General features: G+C 41.4%; 1 protein-coding gene across 5 annotated transcripts in view; it reads right to left on the bottom strand.

Annotated features, from left to right (window-relative positions):
- phkb (phosphorylase kinase, beta) overlaps positions 1-14,252 on the bottom strand; it is a 107,867-nt gene that overhangs the window by 25,273 nt on the left and 68,342 nt on the right. The gene's annotated exons all lie outside the window — the stretch shown is intronic.

Raw genomic sequence — 14,252 nt, 5'->3', positions numbered from 1 at the left:
CGCCAACAATAGGTTTTGTTATTGCTACCCACAGTCTCTGACGAAAGAGAAATAACCAATAAAGGTTGACCCAGAGGTTGTTGGCAGCAGGAAGTGGGAGGCAAATTAACAAGGACATAAGAGACGTAAAGTGAAAGTTGGAGCATAGATGGAGAATAATGTTAACAGGTGATGTCTCCTTCTGCTCCTCTCAGAGACGCAGATGAAAAGGTCCTCCTTTTCATCAGAATTTACACGCAGGTTTTGCAAGAAATGTGCGATTCCTTTGATATCTGTGGCCGGAGGTAACGCACACACCAGGATGAGAGGCAGAGCGCCACCTACTGACAGGTTAGCTCTCCGTCTAAGACCCTGCAGAGGAAAAGCTTTAATATTTTCAGTAACTTAACAAGAGGCCGGACCCCCATCATCTTTGCACTTCTACTTTATTAGACTTGTATGATTAGAAATAACAAGCTGCCTGTGGGCTGGTGCAGACTCGACGACCTGCGTCTGATTTTTGCTCGTTTGTGATCCTGTGTCTCTTGTCTCATCTCTCCTTCATTGGTTTTGATCATCATCGACTGGCTGCATGTCCTTTCAGTGAGTCACTAACATGTCAACAAGAAGATTTTTGTTTTCAGCTCTGTGGCCACAGAGTAGTTTTACATAAATAGCCGGTCTGTGTTTTTTTTTTTTTTTTTTTTACTTTGCCTTGATCTAGGTAGCACTCAAACTTTAAGCTTTACTGTATTTTAGGAGGGTTTATTAGGATTGCCTTGTTTTTCACAGACACTCGTGTGAATATGGGATGCATCTACATTCGATTTCCTTAAATGTGGTGCAGCTTAAGTTCCACTTCCACCATCTGCCTTTAGAAACTCCAACATTTTTAAGGCTGCAGTGTTCCTTCGAATGAAACTCAAGGAGGGCTTTGAAACGGCTCATTTTCCAGACACCAAAAAACACATCAACGTATTGCCCTAAAAAGTCTGGGTGTTTTTGCATAGCAGGCGCCTTTTAAGTAAAAGGAGCACCAGTTTTAGGATTTAGTTTGACTGAAAATGCACCTGTTTGCTGAAGGCCTCAGACCAGGTCAAAGAAAGAGCTGTGGAGAAGTTAGATCAGAAAACAATATCCAAGCTTTAAAAATCTCACTAGTCATTGCTCAGTCTGTCATCCATCTTTGGGGGAAAAAAAGTAATCAAAGAAGTTTCCAAGAGTAGATTCCAGTAGTGATGTGCTGCTCAGGACAGAGAACTATTGGTTATTGACTCCAATTACCTGGAGCAGGGAGATTAAAACTGCTAACAGAAAACCACACTACATCTGTTTGCGGTTTGGAATAAACCATTTACTTTGTCCTGCGTGTCAATCTTTTTGTGACAAATAACCAGCGCTTCCTTTTCAGATCTGTAACTTTTTCAAATTTCTTCACGACACCAACTGTGCGAGACAAACTGGAATATCTGTACTCTATGACTAAAGATGAGCAAGAAGATTTGCTGTCTGACGCGAGGTTGTTGCTCTTTTGCCACGTCGCTATTTTTATCCATGACGGCTTCAATTTCTCGCTTTTCAACAACTGCATATGTCTATTTGCGGATATATATATTGTGCAAGATGCGCTGCTGCCATCCGTCTCTCCTTTCAGTAGCGGTTGCCATTTAAGTTTGTGAGTTGGTAAACGGTAAGCAGAGCTGTTCATCAGCACGCAGAGTGACTTCCAGGGCCATTTAGGAGGCAGACAGCAGCTCGTGACTCACAGGAGTCTTTCATCTCGCGCTCGCCGAGGAGATGCACACACACACACACACACACACACATAAATAGATACAGATACAAACATGCAAAAGAAGAAAGAAAAAATAGGGAACATGGCAACATGAACACTCCTGCCGGCAAACACAGATGCTCCAAAGTGTTGGCAGCAGTGGAGCAGGGGAATAATGCAGGCATCAAACAGACAAACAGGCAGCCATTTTGTTTAGTCGAAACAGGATGGAGATAACTAACAGTCTTGTCTTTAGGCAGCGTACAGGAGACAAAGAAAAACAAAGGAATGTCCGACTCAAGTCAGCTCTGATCTCTGAGAAAAAACAACAAAAAAAAGATCATTTGGAGGAGAAGATCTGAAATGCATGATAGAGATTTCTATTCTCTCTTCCTTCAGTAACTGTTCAGCCACAGGGAGGAGATGGAAACTAGTGTTCAAATGTTCCTTTAAACAACCTATTCAGACTCTAACAACATCAGTGTAGTGTGACTGAGCTCCTGCTGAGGCTGAGGGAGGCGATGGGGAGATGGGCCGTCTCCCCACAGGACGGCTGATAATAAAAGGATCCAGGAACAACCTGAGGCTGCGACCACCTCAGTCTAGACCGGACCTCACAGGTCCAGAACTTTTACCTTCCACCACATCAAATGTCAGGCTTCGAAATAGAGACAACAGTAAATACAGGCATCCAGTGATGGCTTTCACTTCTACAGTGTTATTTTATGACTTTAAGTGAACCATTTCTCAGCATTTTGCAACAGTCAGTAAGGGTCAGATTGTCATAAAAATCATGTTAACTGTGATTATTTGAGGTGTTAAAACGATCAAGTTGATCTGAGATTTTCAAAGAAAGTCTCAGAGTGATCAATTTCCCCCCCCAATATCCAAGAAAACGAATCACTGATGAGTCACTGATTGACAAATAGTCAGAAAACTTGTCCAAGAAGTTTACAGCTGCTCAGCTTGTTTTATGTAAAATTTCAAAAGCATGTTTTTGTGTTACATTTTCAATATTCTACAGACCTAATTTCTCCCAGAGCTCAAAAGCAGTTTGATCTGTTTCCACAAATGAAAACATAGATCATAGAAAACAGAAATCCCCAACAGCTCTAAAATCCCCAGAAGCAGCTCGGTAAGACTTCGATTTTAAGGTTTTATATTGCTTAACTTATACCTTATAGTGAGCATGTCAATATGGAGGGCAGAGGTACGACTGCTACTCCATTTTGTTTTCATAGATAACATGATGCAAGCATTTTGCCTCTCAAAACATAATACTGAAAACATAAACAGGAAGAGAAACCTCCCCGTTTCTACCAGTCAGGCCCTAAAGTTTAGAGGTCAAGCAGGAAACAAGCATATTGTTTAAAGAGGCATCTGGACACCAACTGTTTATCACAGCGTCAGTAATTAATTCAATACCGCTGAGTGCTCCCCTTACGGACCCAAGCATAAATTAAGCAGCTGAAAGCTAAAACACTGAAACAAAGTATTCATTAAAGCTGCAAGCAGCGTTAAACAGGAATCAGGTGATGCCAGGAGGTGACCAAATATTGTCGTTGGACATGAAAAATAGATCAATCTGGAACCTTCTATGAGATACTTACAGTGTAAAGTTTGAGGCCTTGTCTCGCCCCCTGGGCAAGCTGAAAAACTCAACATTTAAAAAAGATTTCATATCTCATCCCTTATATATCTCCAAAATTTGAAGCCGTTTATTCAAAATGTGTGGGAGGAGTTTTTCAAAGTGTAATATGTGCAAAATGTTAAAAAAAATAAAAAATTCTTTTTTTTTTCTTAAAGCAAAAACCCTGACAATTTAGCCCAAGATGGCCGACTTCCTGTTTGTTTCAGGACGTGGTTCAGGGAGACGTTCCGTCTCATCTGGAGGCCAAAATTTCAAAAATGTTTATATTTGTACCGATTCACTAGGCTGAGTCAGGGGGCGCTGGAGAGCAGTTTGGACACGCCCCTTTTTAACTCCACTAAAAAAAAACTAAAAAAAAACTGCTGTTTCATGTGTGACTGATGCTTGTACAATGAAATCTGATGCATCATCTTTCTATGAAATCTGAATAGGAGCATGAAATCAGCATGTCTTCAGAAAAAAAGAGCTTCCTTTCATTCAATCTGGTTTTTACTGAGGCACCCAGCTGTGTTAGTTCAAGACCAAATTATATTCTCTTACTTCATAAGGGACTTAATCAGCTGCTATTAACACACATAGAAATAGCCTGTACAGCAGCACTTAATCTGTCTAAAAGGCATTTTAATTAAATCTTTCTGCTGCAGACGCCTAAAGGTCATTCATCTTTACCCTGGAATACAAACGCTCAGCACTCTGAGCAGGTCTGGTCAGAGCCAGATAAAATGTGTTTGGTCTCTATTTTCTGTTATCAGAAACAAGCAATAGAAATACTAAAATGAGCCATGAATCAGATTCCTGAAAGGTTAGACTGTTACATTTCACCTGGGCAGCAAAGCAGATTCAGATTATTGACAGCCTGCTGGTTAGCGACTGTTAAAGTTAAATGTTTCCAATAGGCTTTACGTTTTTCTTTATTTATTTGGTGTGATAGACCAACACAAAGTAGAAGAAACCTTAAGAATAAAAGGAAAGGTGGAAGAATGGAAACTGCAACTCCGAGGAGGAGCTGTGCCTTGAAGGCGGAGCTAGGTCCATCCCGGCATTTTTTGCACAGTTTAATGGTTGCCATGAAGATTAGATTTCTCAAATATGCATGAAAAACTCAAAGTAACACTCCAGGTATGTTTTGATAAGGGAATAAAGTAAAAAAAAAAAAAAAAGATGATTGTACATAATACTGTCACTTTAGGAATGCAGCAGCAACACTTCAAACTGTCATCATGTCCCGATGTCTGCACCGACAAACACACAATGTTCTGCCATGAAGGTACGAGATGACACACAGCTTTCAAAATAAGTGTTTGAATAAAACACTCTAGTTTTCACCAGGAAGGTCACAGTCCTAGAAAACCAAAACAACCCTTTTTTAACAAGAAAATGTTTTTTTGTATCGTACAGATAAATTTTAGTCCTGGAGGCTTGAGATCAAACTGATGCAAGAAAAGCTAAAAAATATTCCAGCATCAACTGTCAAGAGGCCAAGTCATTGTCTAGTGCATAGGATAATAAATTAATGCGGGCAATTACAGATTAAGAATTTTCTTCCTCAATCCAAACCTGCAAGAGGAGGAAGGAAAAAAGGAACCAGAACCTGTTCTAAAAAGGGGACATGCTGTGGGTGCTACGCTACGCTACGCCACGCAGCAGCAGGATGGACTGCCTCCGGTTACCAGCGGTTACCAATGGGCTGGCTGGAAGCGAGCTGCCCCTCAGAGATACGGTGGAGCTAAATTTGACAAAGTGAAAATCCATTTGCAGAAGAATGCTGCTGTGAGTCCCTGCAGAACCCAAATGAATTTCAGCTCTGCTTCATTTGACTTTCCTCCCAAAATTAAAACCACCGACCTGTGACACAAGATGGAAAGTGGATGAGATTGTTTCCTCTTTTTCTGCTTTATCCCTTTTCTGTTCTCAGTGCTACAGTTTCCTCCACAAAATATTTTGTTCGCTTCTCCCCCTACATTTGGTTTGTGTGTTTGGGATTCTTTATTTTCTCTCCTGTTTACCTCGTATCCTGCTGGCTCAGAACAAAATGACCACACTAACTTTTCCACATGTAATGAGACCTTTTCTCCTTTCCTGACAATTTATCATTCAATAATCTAAATTATAGGTGTTAAATTACTACTTGAATCACCTTTGCATTCAGTTCAAACATTCAATCCAATATCTCTTAATTATCAGAACATTTATCGTCCACAGACCTTTTCAGGTGATGTTCTGTCAGATTTAGTTGTGAATTCTTATATTTCCCCCATTGTGAATCTTAAATTTGATGTATGTTGGGGCTTTCTAGATGTTTCTAGATGTTTTTTTTTTCTGTTTGCTACTTAAAAGTTGAAAAATATTTTGAACTGAGTCATCAAGGAAATATTTTGGTCTCACATCTGAATTTCTCTTCAAGTTTCTATGTGTCACTCAACAATTTTCTGTTTCTTTTCATTTTTTTTCGTGCCAAAATTGGATGGATGGATAATTGCTGACCTACAACACGCTGCTCTTTCAGTCTATTCTTTCTTCTCATTGTTTTGACCCTTCCTAAACTATGCAGTTATTTCTTTTAGGAATATTCCCACACTTTCCTTTATTACCATATTTATTGTTCAACTTGGCTGCATTTTCTTTTCCCATTCCTGTCACAGATGTCACAGGTGTTTATTTTTATTTGGGTCGTATAGAAATTGGTTTATTTCACAAAACTGTACTAAAATATTTTTTTGTTTTGCCTTACATCCCACGAGTCACATGATCAACAGGATGTTGTCACCAGCACATATCATGAAGACAAAGACAGGAAGTAGTTGGAGGATCGTGGTGTGGCACGTTTTTAATGAACAAACTTAACTGTATGATTTTATCTGTGTTTTTTATCTAGTGGAAACATCACAATTGAAAAGTTGTGTTTTGGTTTTTTACATTAGTGGAACATTGACAAAGTTTTGTTCACATTTGTATTGGAAATGCATTCGTCTGGAGAAGCTCTGTCAGCCTACTTCATGTTGCCAGACAGGTTCAATTTGGGTGAAATCTTGATTCCACAGATCACACACAGTGGTCAGGCTGGGAAAATTTAATACAAGTTTTCACTATAGCGCCAGTGTGATGGACCACTGTGTTAACTGAATTCTGACAATACATTTTCTACGCTCTGCCTTGAAATCGTCACTACAAACTGCATTTTTTCTTTTTTTATTAATCTTTAACAGACACTAAACCTCATCCAGATGATCTGAAACATTTAAGTGCGACAAAAAAACAGAGGAAGTCTGCAGAGGGATAACTTCCACCGTCTGCATGTTGTTATTTTTGTTAAGTTCAAAATGCTAGCATTGTCATGCTGCTGTGAAATCCAACAGCCAGCTGGCAGACTTTAAATGGCTGTTCTCGGTTTGTGGAATTACTTGCCAAAATAAACCCGAATGAAATAAACAACACTGATCTGACGGCTACGCGACTCCGTTTCAAGGTCAGATCCGTCCCGCCTGGCGAAGCGCGGCCTCGAGCGAGCGTCCCACCCCAAAGGAAGAAAACATTCAAACGCTTTCAGGGATTTAAAACGGAAGCAGAGGAATTCATCCACCGTCCGTCCCTATCTGGATGAAATATAATCCCCTCTTTTAATGTCCCCGCACAGACGAACGACTCTGGGCTCGCTGTGCTTCGGCCTTTCTGCGGCTCAGAGATTCAGATTCTGATGAGCGAGTTTCACAGCGAGGGGTCGGCAGAAACGGATCGCGAGAGGAGACAGAGGGAAAAAAATAAAATAAAATAAATTCATGAAAGAGATGCTAAGTCGTTTTGGGTGAAGAAAACGGCTCCCGTGTGCGGTTCTTAAAAATGGCTTCGGAAAGGTCGTCCGACCGGCATAAAGTGATAAGGAAGCGAGACCGGGAGATCTTTCACTGTTAAAGAGAACGTAATAAAAATGGACGTCCCCCCTGATCTGATTTAGGGAATCGCTTCCAGTCTGACAGGAAAAAAAAAAAGTGTGGTTCTACGGGACGGAAAGACAAAAGGATAGAAGAAGGGAGGGGGAGCCGATGGAAGGAAGGAAAGAAGGAAGGAGGGTGGAATCACCTCCACAGAGGAGAAGCGAGTGAAGAATTGGATTGCATGCCGCTGACTGGCGTAATTGCAAAGGCGCCCCGACTGAGAAAGCGATACATTGTTCCACAGCCTGGGCTCAGAAATATTATCCTCCACCAACAGAATCCTTATGAGCAGAACAGGAGGAGGAGGAGGAGGAGGTGGAGGAAGAGGGATCAATTGATATTAAAGGCGAGCCACGGTATGAGCTACAGGAGTCCCAGCTTGTCAGAGCCGCTCTGTTTGATACCACGCCTGGAGAGCCGAGAGGCTGGGGGAAGATAAGTGGCCTGATTACTACTTACTGTCTGTGTGAGCGGGGAGATGCAGAGGGGGGCATAATGACGCGAGCGCCGCAGTGGAAGATAAATATACATGCAGCCAAAATACGAATGCCTGATGGTGACGGGCTGTCTGGCAGAATTGTGCACGTGATGTTTTGTTGCATTTAAAAAAAAAAAAAAAAAAAAAAGAGTTCAATCTTTCTTTATCTTCAACTTTGAAAGTCATTACCCCCGCCCTTTTATTTAAATGACAAACACAACGCTGGAAAAAAGAAAAGCTGACTTGTGGTGACTCTAACTTGCCAGTGTGTGTTATTGTGACGAGCTCTAATGCAGCACGCAGCCTGACAATGACCCTGGAACAGAATTATGCTCCCCCGTTTCTGTGCCAGGCTGCACTCTGAAGATTCAAAATGGCATACGCGCATAACTACAATCTTCGGGGAGCAGATGGAGCGCGTTAGAAACGATAATGCCCATTTTGCCGATGTAATGTAACAGTTCCCCCCTCTGGGCTGGGAGACACTAGGTGGACCCACATCTGTTTCTAAATAGTCTAAATTAACCTCTTTTGTTTACTTGGTGGTATAACATTACTGACTTGTAATTGTTTTTTTACATATTTAAGCAGGTATTGTTGATTTTGTTCAAATGGAGACCTATCAAAAAAACAAAACAAACACTGTTTCCATCTAATCATGTAGATGGAAACAGGATGAGTAATGATGTGAATAAAATGTAGGAGTGCATTTTCAAAAACAAGTTCTGTAGATTGAATCAGCCTCAGATACTCGTGATTTGCATTGAAAAGCAACAGATGAAATCAATTCTGTCATTTTCCAGTCCATCTGGCGCCTCTTCCATTCGAAAAGAAAAAAAACCCAAATGATGGATGAAATCCTCTTTTAACCATTTCAGTTAAGACCTAGATCAACCTGATAACCATTAATCCTCCAAGGCATGCGTTCACAAACGGTTTACAAACCAACAGACAGTGCTGCACAACATGTAAAGAAACATCACAATGTTTTTTCCCCCTGACTTTTATTCACTATTCAATTATTATATTTAGCATACAGTATATGCTGCCTCTTACATTTTTTTTGTTGGCTTGGAGTTACTGTGGTTTTTTCAGTGAGGTTTTTGACAGACACCTGTTCCTTTCACACTCGCTGCGCTACGGCGTCAGGAGGAAAGCAGCTTGGTGAATTTGACTGGTAGCCAATCAGACAGATAAGAATGGGAAATATTTCAATAAACTCTTCCAACTTGTATTTTTTTTTAACAATGATTGACAAGCATTGGATGAGATTTTATGACAAGATTTTTTTTTTGATTCAATGTTTTTAATTTCTGCATTCTTTGTTTTTTTTTTATTTTATTTTCCCTCCAGCTTTCTGAGGCCCTCCTAGCGCCCTCTGGAGGCCGCCACGTTGAAACACACATCTCCAAGGAATACCTGAATAGATCACAGGTAGGTTGTCGACTGAGAATTGCCTGGTAGATAAGAAAATACCAAAGAAGGCTGGTAAAGTGCCCAGGTGACCCTGGTATATATACCTACATACCTTCATATGCTTCAGTTCACCGTTGCTGCCATAAACTAAAGCAGCTCTGCTCACTGCAAATTCTCTGTTAGTCTAACCGTGATAATAATCCAACCTCTGCAAACCTTGTCCGAATGATAATGTCAGCCCTTTTGGGAGCCATGTTTGAAGTTTAACCACAGATAATGATGAAAGAAAAAAGAAATTATTTATTTAATAGATTTCTTGAGGTAAAAAAGGATTTTGTGACAGTGATTCTAAGCAGACTGAGCACATCCTAACCTCTCCCTCTTTCACAGACGTTGCACTTCTGAAAAATAAATAAAACAAAAATAAATTCTGAAAAATAAATAAAATTTAAAAAAATAAATAAAAGTCCGTTTTGCTGGAATCAATTCCGCTCAGAGACAAGCACACATATTTGGACCCTTTCCATTCATGCTTCAGGAGGTAAGAGAGACACAAAGAGCATACAAATACCAATGCAGTTGGGGCTTCTTGCTTTCTGTTGCTGGGCTGCAGCTAAGAACCTATCTGAGGAGTTCAATCTCTCCCACCAGGCAGCCTGTCATCAGTGGGGATTTCCATTCAGTGAATTACTATGTTCATTCTGTGATTTGTCTCACTTCCTAATGTATACTTAACCGCCCCCTGCAGTTGTTCCACGTCTGCTAAGTCGAGAATAGCAGGGCTATTTGCTGTTTTCACCAACAAAACTTCACCAGACTAAAAGTTTACTTTCCTGTCTGCATGTCCACCTCCTGTCTGCACTTTGTTCTCTGGCAGAGAGGAATTGGTCACCCACATGCTGGACGCTTCCAAGACAGGCAGTGGGTTGTTGCTAGCCACTTCGACAGGTGGCTAGCAACACCAGTTAGCTGACAGGATAGGTTCGAGACAAGCAACACCAACTGCCAGTGGTAGGTTAAGCTAAAATGTTAGTTGTGCTAACCCTAAAGCACTAATCGTGAACATTAGCTCCATTATTGCTAAAGCGCAACACCAACATGTGGTAGACAACGGTTGGCCAGGCTGCTCACTCACTTCAGAGCACAACATTTATTATTTCTTAATAATTGACAAAAAATATTTTCTTGAAGCAAACACATATACCCCTGTCTTTATGGGGTCTAAGCGCATATAGCTGCTGCCACCAACTGTTTTGGAGGGGAATTGCTGATTCCAGTGGCCTCACTCTTCAGGTGAGTTACTCACCATTAGAATAACCAATCACCTGGCAGAGGTGGCCATGTTGATGTCAACATGTGTTATGTTGCTCTCCACAGGGTAAAATACGTCATTACTCATCTATTTAGAGAGTTGTGCTTCAGGAAGTGATTCTTTGGAACAGACTTTTCACTCATGGTTTCAGTTTAATAGTTGATGAATATTGCCAACTCTTGCTGATTCTGTCTGAGTGACCTCTGCAGGGCATTGGTCAGAAAGCATGCAACACACATCATCAGTAGATTATTAACTGTTAACTGTAAAACTATGCAGAATAAATTTGCTGCACCTCTTCTCACCTGGAGAACGTCAGGAGTACCAACATGAAGGCTCTCAAAACAATTCAGAAATGTCATTCATTCATTCATTTGTTTGTTCTATACTTGCAACTTACTCAAAAACGTTTTTCGGAAGAAAAAAGAACCAGAATGTGATTAGACAGACAGTCGTCACTCACTTCAAAGTAGAAGCTTGAATTCTTAACAGCCCATAACCAAAATATGAAAAATAAATATAATAAAGAGCTTCTGGGGCGACTGTGGCTCCATGGTACAGTAGTTGTCTTGCAATCGGAAGGTTGTAGGTTTGATTCCAGCTTCCTCCTGACACATGTCGATACACCTCTGGGCAAGGCACTTAACCCCACATTGCCTACCGATCTGCGTATCGCTTTGAGTGGTCAAAATGACTGGAAAAGCACTATATAAGTTCAGTCCATTTAAAGAGTATGTAAATTAGCGCTTTAGAATTTAGGCCGAAAATTTTATTTAATGGAAGCTCAGCTAAATGTTTGCAAGAATAATAATGTGCTAACAGCGGAACAAAATTTTCATTTAGCACTTCAGTATTGTTAGATGAATGGCAGTGTGCCCACCACTGCCAGTTGAAAATTACTTTTGTGGCTGTAAATTCATACAACGTCAGACTTCAGTTCTCAGTCGTTGCTTGTTATTTGTAAAGAATCTGTTGGTCGGCAGGCAGGAGGCAAAAACCAACAGCTGAGCAGAACTGGAGAATCTTCCTGGCAGCACAGTTTCTTTCTTATCCACATTTATACACCGGAACAGATCATGTCACACTACAGGTACAAACTATAAACAGTTTTATTCAGAAAGCATGATTTCGTTTTGCAACAAAAAACTGTGCCTTTGTTTTTAGCCCCTTTTAGCAAATATAATCTTTTTAGATTTAAATCAAATAAACAGGGTCTGTTTGTGCTGTGGTGTTACAGTCCTTTGGATCAGAGAAAAGCCGACAAATGCAGAGTGCAGTGAAAACAGCTCCTGTTGTGAAGCCTCGGCGCATTCACTGTCAGCAGTAACCATCAACAAGCAGCTAATAGAAGGCCAGATGTTGCCTTTCAGCACACCTAACCCGCATTCACCTGACACACCGATTCCAGCAGCGGGAGACTCTGATGCACCATAATGTGCAAAAGGATGTGACAGCAACAGGGGAGGAGTTTGGATGAAAGGAGCACAACAGGTTCAAACATTTAATTTCTCCACAGGGGCCAACTCTGTGCTCCCCGAGGTTATGCCTCCTGGCAGCTCGCTTTTCCTTTCGTCTCTCAGCGATGCATTAACCTTTAACAGGAAGACGGTGGACAGCAGAGCAAGTCAGCAGCACTGACAAAAAGAAACACGAGGGGCAAAACCAATCAGACGCCTCTAATGGGGTCCAAGACGGAGAGAACAGCTTGTAGCTGGAGAGGGGAAGCAAAGTCCTGTCTGAGACCGACACAAACTCTCAACTTTAGGAGTTTGCAGCAGCAGCAGGAGCAGCTTGTGTATGTTTTGGTAGGGGTGTAAGCAGAGGGTGCATTAGAGCATGGTGATGTTTCCAGTGTTATTGCTTGCAAAGTGTTTGAGTGTGTGAGTGATGTCCATTTCCCTGCAGGTTAAGGTCAATGGCTGTCTCTGTGAGGCTTTTACTGTCACAGACCACTGGGCTCAACATTTCCTGCCCACCATTTGGCCATTTGGGCAAACAGCATGCCTTAGCACACTGTGCATGTAGGCGTGTGTGTGTGTGTGTGTGTGAAGCCAAGGCTACAGAAAGAAAATGAGGAAATGTGTGCATGTTGGCACTAAAGCGTGTGATTCAGTTGGTGGGGCTGGTTTGAAGTGGACGTAGGCTGGAACATGGTTGATGCAGTGAGCTGCACATGAGACTGCGCCCTTGGGTCAGACACATCCCTGTGTCCATCTGCTTAATGCCGCTGAAGGTGTCACTGTGCTCTTTACACGTGGGAAATGTTTAGATTATGCAACACTGTCCTGCCACTGACCTGTGATTTGTACGCTGCTGTATGAATCTGGTGCCGTTCGGTGCCGTTCTGTTCCGTGCCGCTCCACGTAAACATGCCTCAGTGAGACAGACCAACAGGATGATAACGGAGAATAGTTGTTTTACTGAAACAGAACTCGTTCTGACGCTGATGAAGCATCTCTGCATGTAAACAAATTGCTGGAGCTTCACCTTCCTGAGGCTGCAGAGGGAGTGTGCACAGCAGAAAACCTCATGTCGTCTTCATAAACACCACCAGGGGAATAGTTACCGTGGAGTTTCTGCATATCCTTCAACAGTGATTACTCCACGGACCCATCAATCAATCAATCAATCAATCAATCAATCAATCAATCAATCAATCAATCAATCAATCAATCAATCAATCAATCAATCAATCAATCAATCAATCAATCAATCAATCAATCAATCAATCAATCAATCAATCAATCAATCAATCAATCAATCAATCAATCAATCAATCAATCAATCAATCAATCAATCAATCAGATGGAAAAGACATGAGGTACTGAGTGAGCTGAATTTCAATGTCAATCAAGGACGGCATAACAAAGCAGGAATTGTAACTTTTTAAAAAAGATCTACATATAAATCATTGTGAAAATACTGAATGTCAGATGTATTACAGCGACTATAAAACAACTTCCTTCTTCACAAAATGTAAACCAAACTGGAGTAGCGTCAGACTTTAGTAGTTGTCTCTATTGTCGGCGGTAAAAGTCCCAGAATCATTTTTACCGCCAGTGGTAGACTCCCACCTTTGTTTAGGCTGTATTTACCCAGAATGCCCTATGCTATAGCCCACTTCCTGCTTTTGGAGCGGTTTTCCATTCCACTTGGCATTCACATCTGGATTCTAACCTCAGCAGAGTTCACTTCAACCGAACCGAGACTTAGGTTTTTAGGCAGATCACAGTTCAGAGTTTAATTACGCATTCACATCTCCCCAAATGAACCGGACCTTCTACATAAACCACCTAGACCAGGGTGGGTCCCCAAGGTCGGTCCTGGAGGCCCGGCCTCCTGCATGTTTTAGTTCTCTCCCTGGTTTAACGTACCTGGATTAAATGATGGCTCAGTAAAGGCCTAAGAAGAACATTGACATTCTGAAAAGGTTGTTGGTGCCACCAGAGAGGGAACTAAAACATGCAGAATGCCGGCCCTCAGGACTGACTTAGAGTTTGACTAAAATGGACTAAACAGGGCTGAGTGTGAATGCACCCAAAATCAGCGTTAGGTCATCTTTCTCATACACGTCTCTATTACCTCTCTTCAACAACGACGTGTGAAGAATGCTGGGGTTGCAATCCTACTTCAACATTGAGTGCAACTAGCTAAATACTGTGTGCTCATATTAAAATTTACAAGCACATCAACCTCGATTATGTGAAACA

This window comes from Gambusia affinis, linkage group LG02 (assembly GCF_019740435.1).
Source record: "Gambusia affinis linkage group LG02, SWU_Gaff_1.0, whole genome shotgun sequence".
NCBI classification, from domain to species: Eukaryota; Metazoa; Chordata; class Actinopteri; order Cyprinodontiformes; family Poeciliidae; genus Gambusia; species Gambusia affinis.
Note: the sequence above shows the minus strand (reverse complement) of the source record. Positions and strands in the feature narration are given on the sequence as shown.